At 40.6% G+C, this 16,363-nt stretch overlaps 1 protein-coding gene across 1 annotated transcript in view; it reads right to left on the bottom strand.

Moving 5' to 3' along the window:
• DBN1 (drebrin 1) overlaps window positions 1-16,363 on the bottom strand; it is a 1,456,369-nt gene that overhangs the window by 1,088,073 nt on the left and 351,933 nt on the right. The gene's annotated exons all lie outside the window — the stretch shown is intronic.

Here is a 16,363-nt window from a genome sequence, read left to right as displayed (position 1 = left end):
CCATGCCCCTCATATTTCTATTGGGTATAAATCACAGATCAAGAAAAATACTGTAGTGGGCAATTTCTACAAAACATTGTTTTTTATATCCTTATATTTACATGTTAAATCTCAGCTTTTACTGTTGGGTCTGTGAGCACATAACCAGGGGTTCACTCACTGGAGACTGACAGCAAATTAACTGATTCGGAAACCAAGATTCTGCTATTTTTATCTGGCAATCTCATTAAAATTTCACGCCTCCCCTGACAGAAGGAGGGAGGTTGCCATGCCAACACAAGAGATGGAAGTTTCTACATCAGTACTACATGCAGGTTTTCACTGCTCTTGAACACTACAAAGGGACGGGGGGGTCAAGTCTGCAAAGTGTTGTTTTTTCTTGCTCCGGTTGGTTATCCAATTAGTGACATTTGGGGACATGCATTCTACCTTTCCTACCAGAGGGGTAATGCTCAGTTTTGACACCTGTCAGCTTCAGCAGTGCGGCTGTTAAAAGGCTTTATTTCATACCTCCCAAGGGTGGTTTGGGAAAGCGGGGAAGAACAACTGAAATATGGATGTGCAGTGTGATAAATATTTCAAATACAGTATTTACCATAACAAGCAATTTCTAATGCACCATGCACAAGACAACAGATAGTAATGCATCATATCAATATTCCATTCCATGACACATTACAATCTCCCTCCCCTCTAACTCAACAAATCTGGTATTACAGGGAACGCCAAGTGACCAGTTCAGTCTAGTATGCACAACTACAAGGATGAACAGCTGAAAACAGTCGTATTGTGAATGTATCATAACATCTTTGCGTCTTTTATTTTTTATACACTACAGATAATCATAGTTTTGATTCTAGAAACCAGAAAACAATTTTTCTTCACAAAGCAACACAATTTATTGGGAACAGTGTTGAGCTTTTTTTGTGGAACTGCTGTTTATTCAGCATTTCCCCCGCTGAAAACACTGCAGAGCACTTTATGTCCAAATTAAGAAATTTAAGTCTTGAGTGAGTACTACTTTTTTTATCCTACAACAGCTTGTGGTGTTAGTTCAAGAATAGCTCCTTGATGAAATTGTTCAAAAACAACCATCTGCCACGACTGAGTGTTAGGGCTCTGATCCCACCATAGTCCCTGTTGAGAGAGCACATATGTGGCTCCTTAACGTAAATCACTGAAGACTACCATCTGTCACCAGGATCCATTGCTTTCAATTGTTTCATATCTTAAGACCAGCACCAGCATTCTCCTTCATAGAAGCACCCATATCTAACTGCAAAACAGAGGGTCATTAAGTACTCAGTCTTACAAAGTAATGTTATGTATATCCTGATACTGCGGCACAAAAAGTCTTCTTAATAACCTCTCAGAAGCTGATAAGCATGAAAAAAGACAAATGGAAGATAAATGACTTCTCGGCATGTAGAGAGATTTTTTTACAACAATCAGAAAACAATAAACCCTCAGAACCATATGAAGAAGTTGAAATGTATGTAGGGCTGTTACAAGCATTGGCCCAGACTGCTTACACTGTGCTTGTTGATGTCTGCTGAAGTCAATCAAATCAATGATCCAAGACTGTAAAAAAAAATCCAGCATGTGCACACACTATATCGCAGTCAAAGGAGGCAGCGGAACACAGCAGTAAAATTCAAGAATTTAATCCCAGAGCAAACAGTAAGCGCTTTCGCAGCAGCAGCTGCTTCATCAGACAAATAAAGATCCAAACTGTAGTACTTTTAAACAGCAAAGCAGCCAATTGGCATGCTAAAACAATTAGGAATTAGCTAAAGCCCTTAAAGCATGTTTTAGCTTAAAGCTAATTGTTTTAGCATGCCAACTGGCTGCTTTGCTGTTGAAAAGTACTACAGTTTGGATCTTTATTTGTCTGATGAAGCAGCTGCTGCTGCGAAAGCCCTTACTGTTTGTTCTACTGTACGATTTATTTTTTGGAGGACCAGTTTACCTACACCATAGTCTGTTTTTTGCCTTATAATGTGCACACACTAACTTCTGATGCAGCATTGGTGTGTGTCCTAGAAGGGGGGGGGGGGCATACTTCCTCAACAGGAGTACTGACAGCACAGCACCTGAAAGGAAAGTATATGTACAACCTACATAGCTAGTTAGTGGCTGCAGGCAGCAGTAAAAAAGGGATTTCCTCAGATTTGCAGCTCCAGCGTCAGTATGGAACAGGATTGTGCTACAGAACAGTACATGCTGACTTTAAAGAAAAACAGATGTAAACAATGACAGCAACTTAACATGTAGCAAGTGATGATGGTGCCATATTTTGGAGGAGAATGATTCTGGTGCCTTGCTATACTTGTACCCACTTGTACACTTGTTGGACTGGGAAGGCAAACCTGCAGGCAACATCCTACTAGGATACACCAGAAGGAGGGGGTAGTGGATTCATTTTCTGTATAGCTAATACCTGGACCAAATTTACTGGCAAAAAAGTAATTCAAAAGTTAAATTACCCAATTCACCCATATTCTAGAGTTTGAAAATACAGCTAGGTGAAAAAATAAAAACTTTCCAAGGTTCAGCTTGTGAGAACCACAGACACTGATCGTAAAAACTTCAAAATGAGGTGAAAGCAATCATTAAAATGAAGAATAATGTAGTCTAATGGGTGAACTTATTCAACTCAGAATGCTTCACACTAGGAAACTAACCTGAGACTACTCTCTCTTATATTTATAGTGAGAGGTAAGCTAAAGAGAAGGGCACAGTGGGGCAGTAGGTAGTGTTGTCTCCTCACAGCAAGAGATTCTCCTGTTTGATTCCTGGATGAGGTGCCTTCAGTGTGGAGTCTGCATGTCCTCCCTGTGTCCAAATGGGTTTTCTCTGAGTACTCAGTTTTCCTCCCACATTCCAAACAGACGCAGCAGGTGGCTTAGACACACTAACTTGGCCATGTGTGCGAGTGTGCATATGTGAATGGCATAGAAAAACAACTGCAGCAGGGCTAGCCATCCTGCTGTGTGAACATCGGCTCCAGATGATTGTCACTGGTGAAGTGACACCTTTGACTCCATATGTAAAAATGGAAAAAAAAAATGGCTGTGGATAGCTGCAGATGCATCCATGAAGGACATCTTGCTTTATGCAATCAGTTATTTTCCCTAAAAAAGAAGGTATGCTCTGTAGTTTAAACAAGCACAGTTAAGTCACAAGACCACAGCTCGTGAATGCAGGTCAGTGCATCACCTGTTAACAGAATTAATAGGTTGATCATTTTAATTATGTTTTTTATTTTATTTGCCCCCGACTCACTCATGTCTGCCAACCATCTGGCCAGTCACCACACTGCCATCCCTAAAGATTCTTTTGTTAGTCCAGTCCAGCAATTTTGGTCTTTTTGTTAACGAAGTCCTGAAAACTTGGCCTTTATATTGTTAGAGTGTGGGAATGGTATGACGGTTAAAGTCTTTTCCTTACAGATACAAGGATAGATTCTGACATCTGGTTGTTGCCTAGGCTTGCAATAGTCTCAGACTGATGTCCTTGTATTTACCTATGAACCTGTGTTAGTCTAATCTTACAACACTTAGAGAGAGCATGATGAAGTTGGCCTTAATTCGAAGCTTTAACAAAATTTTGTGAAATCCAAGCCCACTTAAAAGCACACAAACAGACCTGATTCAAATACAATCAGATATGGAGACTTTGAAACTTAGCTTGGGGCTGGGTGAGGTCACGTTGCAGATCTCTCTCCTACAAAACAAAAGATCTGATGGTAAATTGTCATCCAGAGGGGGTCACATACATTTAAATGCATTTCATTTAAGTGAGCTTTAATTTCATAAGCCACGTTTTGGCATTACAGTCCACATTACACGGATTAGAGGAAAAGAGCAGCGTGGGACAATACTAGAGATCGAGAAACCAGGATCTGAGGAGAAGTGCGACCAAGAATGCTTCGTAAACATTCACAAGCACAAAGTAAAGGATGATAAAAGAAAAGGGAAATTTAAAGGAACAAAGATCAAGGGCAACTGAAGTTTAGGAAAAAATACATTAATGACATCGGAGAGAAAAGTAGAATAATTTAGTAAGAAATACAAGTCTATTCCAAGTCAAAAAGTCACTTAAGCAGGTTGAGAGGTTACAAAAATCCTTGAGCAGTATAATGTGTACTTAAGAATGTTAATTACTCTACAGAAAGAGGCAGGATGTGTGCTTTGGGGTAATCATTTAAGACCAAGGTAGAATATCTAAAATAAACAGAGACAAACAAAAATCTCTAGACAGGCAAATGAGACTCTGCATGTTAAGGTAAAATTAGGTTGCCAGCTGAAGTGGAGGATAAGGTCAAAGACATATACAGATAGTGAAAGTCTGAGGCTGCAGCCCAAGTGTCAAGTACAATTCCACTGTGGAAAACATAGAACAGCAGTGCCACCCTGCACTCTAGAGTTCTCTCACTCACACCCAAAGAAAAAAAAATTGAGACCTGATATGTTGTTTCACTAACAGAAAACACACAGACACTAGAACACAGATGTGATGCAATACCATTAATTGGACTAACATAAGTTTTGCAATTACTCCAGCTTTCAAGCTAGCATGAGCCCTTTGCCAAGAAACAGATGCAGCACACAGGATACTCCTTTCCATCAAAAATGATTCAGTAGTGAAGTAAATAGTCTTGGAAAACTCTTACTTTAGAGAAAAATGCTAGAGCTATAGACATGCTTTTCATCTCAATATTTCTAAAGTGACTCAATAAAAGTCATTTCCTTTTCTGAATTCACGCTATGATTCAGCTTCATATCTATTCTTCACATTTCATTCCAGACCAAACAAAAAAAAAAAATCAGTAACAAGACCCTAACTGCCAAATTACAGGAATATGACCAATAATTAGTACAAGGCCAGCATTTACTAAAATCCAGCAAACTCAATCCCCTGGATGTTCACCTGCTTCAAGGGGTAAAAAAACAGTTTAAACTGAATCAATCTAAGAAATGTATCGATATGTTTTTATATATATATATATATATATATATATATATATATATATATATATATATATATATATATATATATATACACACGCGCACACACACAGACAGACGCACACACACACAGACACACAGACACACACACACACACACACACACACACACTTTTAATACAAACTTTTCCTTCAAAGCTCTAGCAGTCTGATAACTCAGTGCAGTGCTACCAGTAGTCACTGGAGTCAATAGACACCTCAGTGGCCCCTCACTCTATCAGAACTGCGCTCCAGGAACCAAGCTCCCATTTAACCAGAATAAATCAAAGGTGATGATAGAGGACCAGAGTTTCCGACAATCTGTATCCTTTGTGAGCAGACAGAAGTTTTTTTTTCCCGGCTTTCTATTCTGAGCCCACAAATCAGAAAAAAGTGCCATCCTTCCAAAAAAGGAAAAAAGTGAGAGTAATGGGACATGGTTTGAAAAAACAAGGAAGAAACACTCAAGGGGAATACAATGAAATACGTTTTCACAAAAAGGGTGCTGAATAACTACTTCCTAAAGACGGAGTGCTCTCGAGAAAGGTGATAGACTTGAAGCACACAAAGGACAAACATAAGGTGATTCTTGTGATGGGAGAAAAAAACAGTTAAACAGGCTGTGCAACTTATCCAAAACGTAGGAAACAAAATGACAAGGGAGTCAAGAGGTCTTTAACTTGTGTCACAGCCTGTGTTTCTTTAATCCTGGTTCAGGAGCACATTGCCAAGACTCAAAGCAGCAGAGCATTTTAGTAACTGTAAAACGTCTGAAAGCACTCTGTCATATATTACGTTACTAAATCTTACAGCTATAATACTGTTATTTATGTGATGCATCTATATAATATGGATGGGTTTAGCGGTTTCTGAGAAAACTCAGGTAAATAGGTATTCTACCTCATTGCATGTCACCTGGCTAACCATGTTTTTCCATCAGAAACACTGTCACTATCCAGCATTGCTTAGCTTTTGCTGATACAGCATAGCCCTCATACCTTAAAAACTAATAAATGGAGCATTCATGGGATACTCTACACAGGCTCCCTCAGGAATTCAGTAATAGGAAGGACCAGATGACTTAGTTGCAGTATAACTGACAACTAGCTAGGTCAGTGTGTTAATGACATGACCATTTAACCCCAAACACAAGGTATAGCAACAACTTTATTGCCACGTCTGGGATCATTTCATCAACAAGCTAAAAAAATCATTGCACGAAAATAATCTAAAAACAGGTAACGCAACACATCTTGACATAACCAAACACTTACAAGAGCAGTATTAAAGCAGTACAAAATTTCTGAGCATGTGTTTGGCTATAAAACAAATTTCTACCACGATAACTGGTGCATGCACAACTGAGATGCATTAACCATTCATTCTGGCAACATGCTTGCAAAATAATTAAATAAAATATTATACAATCGTATATCCTGCATACAAAGAACATGTGCACTGGTGGTTTACATGCATACATCCTAAAAGCTTAATAACTTGTTGTGAGTTGCTGGAAAACCAGCAGTGAGGGCTGAATTTCTTGGTGGTCACTACCACTTTAGACTTTTAAAAGTTTCAACAAAACTGTAATACAGGGAGACAGATCAGCAAACTTTTCTAAATGCGTTTTTATAAATACTATGCAAGCAAAAGTGTATGGAAACTTTATTTGTATTGTTTTTTGTATTTTCTTCAACCATTTTTTTTCCTTTCTAAGGGTGGGCTAATAAACCCCATAACTTCTATATCCCTTACGTAATAATACCAGCAAAGTGTTTTAGGTGGAGAATTTCAGGAGGGTGCAATCTTTCCTTACAAAGCACTACGGAAAGTAGTGTTCTCAGTGCAACTAAACACTGCACAAACTGAACAGTAATGAAACTATCATAGGACATTACATTAATGCCGAACTTTTCCGATTCTGAGCCACTACTGCCTGAAATGGGATGTCATCAGATAGAAACTACACGAAAGCAATTTTAAATGCAGACTACACGCTTACTGGGAGACCATATAGAATGAACTGTTAACACAAACACTGACAGAGCTGGAGTCTTCTCACACTACATTAAAATAGTATTAAAAAGCATCACTTTGCACATAAAATTTTAAATGAAGCATAAATAAAAGACTGACCATGTTTGAAATAGTGCTGCTGAATTAATAAAACACAGACAGCGTTAAGTTCTCGCACACTATTTTAGCTTTTCACACACAGACCAAGTTACAATTAAGTGCCGTTACATCTCAAAGTCTTTTCATCACTATTTTAGAACAGGCCCTCACTGAAATATTATAAATCAAAATCTGATCAGAATTCAGTATTCGTGATGTCGGACTTGTTCAATTACACCCTTTTTGACAGAAATATTACAAATCAAAATCTGATCAGAATTCAGTATCTGTGATGTCAGACTTGTTCAATTACACCCTTTTTGACAAATGTAACATTTCAGAGAAGTGTCTTTGCAACTGCTCAAAGCAGCTGAATCGGATTACACATAGCTTCATCCCTGCGCAGGAGGTCTGGCTACGGGCCAGAGGAATGGATTGGGTGAAGTCAACATTGCATATCCCAGTTCTGATTTGACCAAGATTTATGCACTCTCACAGTACTGCTGCTTCAATGTCACAAAAATATAAAACTTTTTTTTTCTTTACAGGATTATTTCCACAAGGTAAAAAATGGCCAAACAATACAAAGGAAAAATAAAGTCGACATGCCTTTTAAAACTTAACAGTAAAAACAATGTCCCTGTGCAAAGCATCAGGAATCATGACAGACTTGTGTTTTTCAGTAGGATCACCAAAAGTACAGAGTCATTTGGATGAATGTCCGACATCGGAATGCTGCACGACCAAATGTGGTGCTCAGACAGTACAGAGTCAATACTAGACCACCTATCTTCCAGGAAATCTTGCTAAAGCCTTTCACACATTTCTTTTGTTCTGCATAACGGATCTCTCCGAGAAACTACTTCAACAACATTAAGAAAGAAGCTTTACAACCACTCAATTCTACTAACTCTTCTTAACACTACCCAGGTTTCCAGATATTTAGCTATACGTTATGTGACAAACAGGCTCTACCCACCAAGATACACAGAGATCCATACATTCTCATCAGTTAAGATAAGCAATAGTCAGGGAGGTCTTGAATACAACAGTACATGATACTGTGGTCACACACAGTACATGATACTGTGGTCACACACAGTACAATATTATACATCTTTCTCTCCTACCCTCAGAGAGGATCAAAGAAGTGAAAGGATAATGAGCTTTCATTTGGGACCCGAAACGGGAATTTACGTGAGGAGTTCAAACATATGATGTCAGTATGTCTGGGAGCTCCCGACAAAACTGACCTGCACTCAGCGACTCTTCGCAGTCCAAGCATTTTAAAATTATTTAAATGCACTGCTAATCAGTCTCCTCCAAGAAGCAGATGTACAGGAAAATATGTACACCAATCTGACTATAGGGTCATTTAACCTTTCCCACAGGTTGGCTAGCCCCAGCACTGCTCAAGTGGTTAAACCTAAAACAGTAGGGGAGACATGTTCTCCCTTCCTGTCCACCATCCAAACACAATGCTAATATTTGCTATACTCACCTCTTAAATAACACCATTTGCAGGATAAGGTCACTCATGCATTTTTTCCTGGGATTTTTAGACACATTCAAGAACATCCCAGTGAAGCATAATTCAAATGGCTCAACAGAAATTCTGCAATATCAATGTGTAGGGGAACCCAGACCAAGTTCAGCAAAACAGTTCGTTTTTTTTTTTTTTTTTTTAACTGCAGGACAATTGTCAACGCTCAACTCTTCACTGTTCAGTATAATTTCTAATGATCCATTTCATCAGCAAACTCAAACTTTTTTGCCTGATATCCCATGGGGATGCAACAACAGTCCTCGTTGTCTTGTTTTTCTTGGTTATGTTGAGCCCTCCTATCACAGCATGGAAATAAATACTTAACCAGGCATTAGACTAATAAAGTGAACCTTTTACTGCTAATGCCATGCAGTTGCCCTCTCTCCTCCAGTCTTTTCCTGATTTTATTACTCCATGCATTTTTTGAAATAGTCATTTCATTTCTGCAGTGATGTGCTCTAGAAGCCCATTCTATTTTTCTAACCCCCCAGTGATACCCCCCCCCCCCCAATGAATATTAATTATTCTGAATCTCGACTCCTTGGTACGAATCCTTCCAGTGTCTATCCAATTTCACTCATTTATCTCCATTTCAGTTCCTGGGCAGCTTCCCTCAATGACTCTGTGTGCTCAAAACACATTCCCTTATTTTCCTTCTGCATTCTCTAAAAAATAGTAGCAGCTTGTCTCGACCCTCATACCACACCTTTTCTAGCACACCTTTTCCCATGGTATTGGCTTCTCTGTACCCTCACTCCTTTCCATATAAAACGTCCAGGACTGAGCATTGTATTCCAAATGAGGTCTCAACAGTGACTTACACAGCAAATTAATTACCTTCATATACCCCTGCCAAAGTCTCTACAAATACAACCCCACATCTGAGTTTTAATTTTATGATGTTTGTTAACCAGAGAAATGTACAGGTCCACAGGGCTGACCAGTTGCATCCACATCTGATTACCGGAGAAGAGCACAGGTCCCAGGGCGGACTCCTCTGGCACTCCACTGCTTACCTACGTTTCTTATGTCAGCACCATATTACAAGAACTTTGTGTCCTGCCTAAATACCATTCCACTCAGTTTCACTCTTACCTCCAACAACTTCAATTTGTACATCCTGCATTGTCATACAGACCTGAAGGCCTTGCTGGGGCCTTAAAAATAAAACATTGCAAGGTGTTGTCCCGTCTAGTTATGCTGTACTCTAGTAATACCACTGTAAAACAGCAATAAAGTTACATACTTTGAGTCCATAGCAATCTCTCCAATAGAAAAGGACCTGTTGACCAACTATGTTAATAAACTATCAAGATATCCGAAAAACTTTCAACATTCCTAGGAGGTACCTCATCTTGTCCCTGTGCCTTATATTCAGGAATATAATTCTTCTACACTTTTGCTTACTCATACCATACAGGGAATTCATACCTGTCCATTTGCCTCCTGGATGTCTCAACATACCAGACCAAAGCCACCAACCACTCCAAGGAGAGGGGTTTATGGTGGTACGTAACTCAGAGTAAAAGCATAACAAGAGAACTGAACTACAGTACAGCTTGCAACTGCAGCCTCATCCACATACTATTTTGCCAGTCCTTTTCACCTCAAAAGCCCCCCACAGTTAACATCCTAGATGTGTATATTCTCATAATGATATACATGCTGCTGTTCATGCATCTCCCCCCACCCCCAAAAAAAAAAAAAAACACACCCCAATTGCCTTGTCAGCTGTCTTGTAATAGCAGTCTAATGTTGACAAGCAGTGCTAATAAATGTAGGGGGAGTGCACAAGTATGATTGTGGTGAGGAAAAAGTGAGGAAAGTAGAGCTTAGTACCACACCGTGGCTGAATTTAAAAACAAACAAGTGCATTCCAGGGATAGCTTACTCTACTGGGGAGTAAGTGACCACGCTAACTGCCACAGTTTTGTCACAGAAGAAAGGCTAGTAGTACTGTCATGGCATGGTTGACAGTGGTGATCAGCCAAGGATGATGGCAAAATTATTAAAACCTCATCAAGACCCCGATGTCACAAAAAAGACAGCATGTGTCACAACAGGATATCATTTTTGTACTGCCTCTGATCTACAAGACAGGAAGGGAAACCTTGCAAAATGCCTTTCAAATACAGAATGGTCAAGCCTTCTTTCAGTATTAAAATTAACATTCTATGTTAAAACGAAGTGAAAATGTATATATCCAGCTTCCTCGTTTCTACAAACTATCATTATCCTTCCTGTCACGCCACTGAATTAGTTCCTGTGACCACTGGTGCCTGGTTTACCATACACTAACTGCTTTTCAGAACCTGGTACACTGCATTTTTGCCTACACACAGTACATTTTCAGAATAATGTTTAAATTGGATAAGCAGGCATTGCTTGCATGCTCAAAGAGCACAAACCGCATGGATTGCTAAACCAACTGTGAATACTGCATTAACAGATCACCTAGTCAGAAAACTTGTAACCCTCGGACAGTCTGATAACAGATCAATTTTCACTTCTATTGTTACAGTTCTTATCACCATTAAGTAGAACTAACTTGAAGCTTCTAATTACATGAAACAGTTAAATGAACCAGATTAAGATTAGGGCGGCGCAGTGGTGCAGCAGTCAATGTTTTCACGTCACAGCAAGAGGTTCTCCAGTTCAATTCTCAGCCGGGGTGCCTTGTGTGTGGAGTTTGCACATTCTCCCTGCATTTGCGCGGGTTTCCTCTGGGTGTTTGGGTTTCCTCCCACATTCTAAAGACATGCGTTTGGAGCGTTTCTCCCTGGGCCTCTGCTGAAAATAGGCTCTGTCATAGTCGGACTTTCCCGATCAACAAATGTTAAATAAATAAAAATAAAATAAAAATTTATTATCACTGTCGCCAGCTATCCCACAAAATACATATTCCAGCATGCCTTTCTTGAAGACACTTGACCAACAATCTTCATTACCGAGCCATCCTGACAATTACAGCAATGGCTTTACAGAAGCACATTAGCTATAAATATGTACTTATTGCACATGAGAAACAAAACACTGATTAAAGAAAAGCGTTATGAACAATCTGTAAATATATCAACTGCTTTTTGTTCCAACAATCTTAAGGCAAAGAGAAATGCAGATTCGTGAAATGGGGAGTTAAGGCAGAATACTGAAGTCCAAACCATACAATACAGTAATTTAACCTATTACAAATCGATGACAGAAGACACTATAATTAAAACATTTCTAATAAACATTAGTAAGTTTAAGAATTACAAATCAATGATGAAAGATGCTACAATTTACAGCCTTGCATGCCTTAAACCAGTAAACAAACTGTGAGTGCAGGTTAAACAAGTTAAACAAAAGCACTAAAGCTGTATGTAACATTCATAACAGCAAAACAACGCAAACTTCCTATGATCATTTCCCTTGAAAAGGCTGCCAGTGACAAAGGGGCACCATCCCCACTATTGCTACTAAATGTCACAATTTACTTATCCAGTTCTGCAAGTTAAGACACATCCAAAACAGCTTACTTTAAGACCGCTGCCCTTGCTGGCTCTGCAGTCGGCACAAAGCCATGGCCATCAGTCCCAAGTCCCAGTAAAAGAGTACGACTGCCAGTGCTGTAATATAACAGTCAGGCCATCATTTTTTCTGTAAGAGAATTCCTGATGTGGCCTTGCCTTGAGTTTTAGCAAAACCTTAATCTGCCTCTGTGTTTGTCAGTTACTAATGGAAGATGCTGTGTGCTAAATTATGTACTAAGTTGCTGGAATCTTACATTAATGTAAAAAAAAAGTAACTTTTAAAACATGGCATAGAGGAATAATGAAAAACACGCCAAAAGCCAGCACAGAGGAATAATGCCCTGTGACCCAACCAACTCAAGTGACTAGTAACCAGAGTGTTGAAGTAACCAGTCAAAAGGGATAGCAGGCAAGCAACTGGTGCCAGTTTAACCATCCTGGAGTAGGGGAATGGCTTACTTTGTTCCAATACTGACACCTGCTGAAGACAGGATGTAGCAGTACACAGCATTAAGAGCCAGACACATCCAGTCATTTCACAGCCCTATAGTCTGAACAGATACATGTACAGAAGGATGCACATTCCACTCTTCCAGCACTGCGGGCCCAACTTTGGCACTGTCCATGTCAGACAACCAGATGAAGGAATCACCAAAACTCCACAAAAACCTGCTGAGATAAAGCCCCAGATACACCTGATAAATGGCCATGGGACTGGGAAAATAAAGGGCTAATTAGCTAATAGATGTGGGGGAAGATTGGGGCTGATGGTCCGTTGAGTTCAGTGGTAAGAAAAAAAATACAGAAAAGAAACTTAATCAAGGCAAGCAGAAGCCTCTGCCATAACTCATTACAACAGGGAAACAAACATTTTAAATGGCAAACACCCTGGGCACTTACACCATTTACATATTAGCAGCAGTCCTGCAAGTGACATAGCTTCTTGGTGTGTGTGTGTGTGTGTGTGTGTGTGTGTGTGTGTGTGTGTGTGTACATATACATTATATATATATATATATATATATATATATATATATATATATATCTATATATCTATATATAGTTTAACTTCAGAATCCTGAAATATCACAATCCTAAATTTCATACAACTTCATAATCTGAAAGCCCAAAATCCCGAATCCAAAAAGACTGAAAACACACAGGATACATATACGGACTATAGAGAACACAAACCAGATTACATTCCATCAAATATAAGCAGGGGGGAAAGCCCCCATGCACTCCACATGTGGGGGCAAGCTCCACCACCCCCCGCCACTTAAATATATCAACTCCAAGATTGCAATTCACTATACTATCATGAGTTATGTTGTAGTATAGCAGGTTAAAAGGGAATGTTACTAAGATTATAAAAGGCAGTCACATGAACACATAGGTTCATAGGTAGGTACTAGGCTATCTGCCCGAAGGCATTTATAAGCCTAGCCGGAATGTGTTGGCTTTCTCCACCCCCTTAGATTAGTTCCCTGTGCCTCTGTCCAGCAGAGCCATTGAAGTGATCCCCGGGGTAAACTTTCTGTTTCCCATCCACTCATCAAGGTTTCTTTGGAAGAGTGTTAGCGAGGAGCTCTGCCTAATGTAGATTGGAATCTTGTTCCAGAGCATGGGAAGTCTCTGGGACAGGAATATATCCAGCACGTCCTATTTATTGTTGTGGTGAGGTTTAGATCCTTAGAGCGTGTGGCTCGAGGGGATAAGGTTTTCTTTAGGTGGAGCATGTTCATCAATTCTGGGTTGGACATGGCCTTGTATGTCTGGCAGAGATCACCTCTGAGTAGGCGGTATGCAACCGAGTACAGCTGGAGTTTCTTCAGTCGAGCTGCATAGGGCATCTGAGGCCAGTGATCCTCTTGGTGAGGTACTTCTGTGGTCTTTCCAACTGTTGCAGGTGTCTTGTAAGGTACATCCCAAATGGGGCGTTGTACTCTATGATGGGTCCGATGAGTAGAGGGGCACAATGACCTCTTTTGATCTGGATGCAAACCCTTTTGTGATTAGATGGGCCACATAGAAGGACATTCTAACCACTTTGGCAATGTGATTATCAAAGGTGACATTACTATCTACTTGGGTCCCCAGATCCCTTATTACGTCTTCCGTACTTAGGGGACTACCACCTATGTGGTAGTTTGTGGGTACTTTGTTTTTTCCAAAGGGGATGACTATGCACTTTTTGGCATTTAGCTTGAGGCCATGATTTTGACACCAGGTATCCGTCTCAGTGAGACCCTTTTAGAGGATGTCTGTGTCAGCCGGAGAGTCAATTATAGGTCCTAGTTTGCAGTCGTCTGCAAACTTGGTCAGCCATAATCCTCCTGTGCTTGCCTGTACCTCTGAGAAGTATATGCCGAACAGGAGGGGTCCTAGGACTGAGCCCTGGGGAGCGCCACTTGTAACCGGTTTAGAGTCGGACCTAGCTCCTGCAACTCTCACCATGTGGGTTCTGCCCATGAGCCAGTTGGCAACACATCTTGTGACGTAGGGGGTTTATGTTCAGGCTGGTGAGCTTGTCTATAATACCAGAATGGGGAATGGTGTCGAAGGCCTTAGTGAGGTCTAAGTAGGCTGCGTGTACCACCTTTCCCTCATCTATAGCCTTGGTACCTGTCTCAAAGAAGTCCACTAGGTTTAGGAGGCATGATCTGCCCTTAAAACCGAACTGGGTAGGGTCCAGTGTTTGGAGGTTCCCAATGTCTCTGTTAATGAGTTCCATGATGATGCACTCCATAGCCTTGCAGTCCAAACTAGTCAAGCTTATAAGGAGATAGTTCCCGGGGTCTTTTGTGGCTCCACCTTTGTGGAGTGGAATAACCATTGCTGTGCACCACTCTATGGGTACATAGCCTGTGGACAGGCTGAATTTGAACAGTGTGTTTAGGTGAGGGGTTAGTTCGTCTTTGAGCTCATGTACGACACAGCCTGGGACACCGTTCGGTCCCATTGATGCTGTGTTTTTGGTTTTGGAGAGGGCTGTTTTCACCTGAGTGTCTGTGATTTCAGGGACTCTACATTCTTCTGGTACGGTTATGGGCACTTTTGGAGGTGAGAGAGGGGTGAAGTTTGCGCTGAACCTCTCTGACAGGATGTTGGCGATATCACTCGGTTCAGTGTATTTTGTGCCATTCTGCACCAACTCCGAGCAGATCTGAGCATTGCCACTTAAATTCTTGACATAGCTATAGAATGCCTTGTGGATATCTTTGGAGTCCTTGGCAATTTTTCTTTCAAAGCTCGCCTTGGATGACTTTATGGGGGATCGTAGTTTCTTGCTGATACTGATCAGTGATGTCTTCCCTTCTTGGGATTTTACTCTCTTCTGTACTAGTTTCCTCCTTCTATTGTATAGCTTGTTTATGGCAGGAGTCCACCAGACTGGTTTCCCTTTCTTGGAGGAGTGAGTCTTGGTTTTGCTTGGGATGGCACGATCCATGCATTCTTGTAGGTGCCCATAGAATGCATTAGTAAAGGATTTTGCAGCTTGGACAGCGTTATCCTTCGGCATGGGGGCTTTGAAACTTTCCACCTCAGTCTTAAGTAACATGAAGTTTGCTTTTGAAAAGTTTTTCACAGTGGTTTTCTTGTCTGGGGGTGGGGGTGGAATATGGATATCCAAAGTGATTTGTTTATGGTCAGATCTAACCAGAGAGGGGTTGACCTCCGGTGAGGAACACTGGTCGCCCATGTTGGTGATGACCAGGTCCAATATATTGTCACCTATGGTGGGAGCGGTGACCAGTTGAACCAGGGGATTTGAGTTTATAAATTCTAAGAAAAGTTGGGAAGGGAGTTAGTACTTCAGTAGTTCTCCCAGTTAATGTTTTGGGTAATTGAAATCACCCAATATTAGGGTGTTTGGTAGTACCTTTATGTTTCCCAGTGTTTCCAGAAATGCAGAATGGTGGTCCTGGGACACAGTGGATGATCAGTAGCAAGCTACAATTTGAACTGCAGTTTTGCCCATTGTTAGTTGCACGTGGATGATCTCTGAAGCATCGTGCTGTGTCACTAACCTGGAGGTGTGGGTATCCTTGATGGATACGACCCCGCCTTTTGTATTTCGGTTGGGGTTCTGTGGTAGAAATGTATGATATGAGTTGTAGCCTGGTAGTGCTGGGGTGCTCTCTGGAGCCTTAAACCAGGTTTCTGTTACTGCACATATAT

Source organism: Protopterus annectens, chromosome 4.part0 (genome assembly GCF_019279795.1).
Source record: "Protopterus annectens isolate FY-2018-M chromosome 4.part0, PAN1.0, whole genome shotgun sequence".
In the NCBI taxonomy this organism is placed as follows: domain Eukaryota; kingdom Metazoa; phylum Chordata; order Ceratodontiformes; family Protopteridae; genus Protopterus; species Protopterus annectens.
This window is presented reverse-complemented; position numbering and strand designations above follow the sequence as displayed.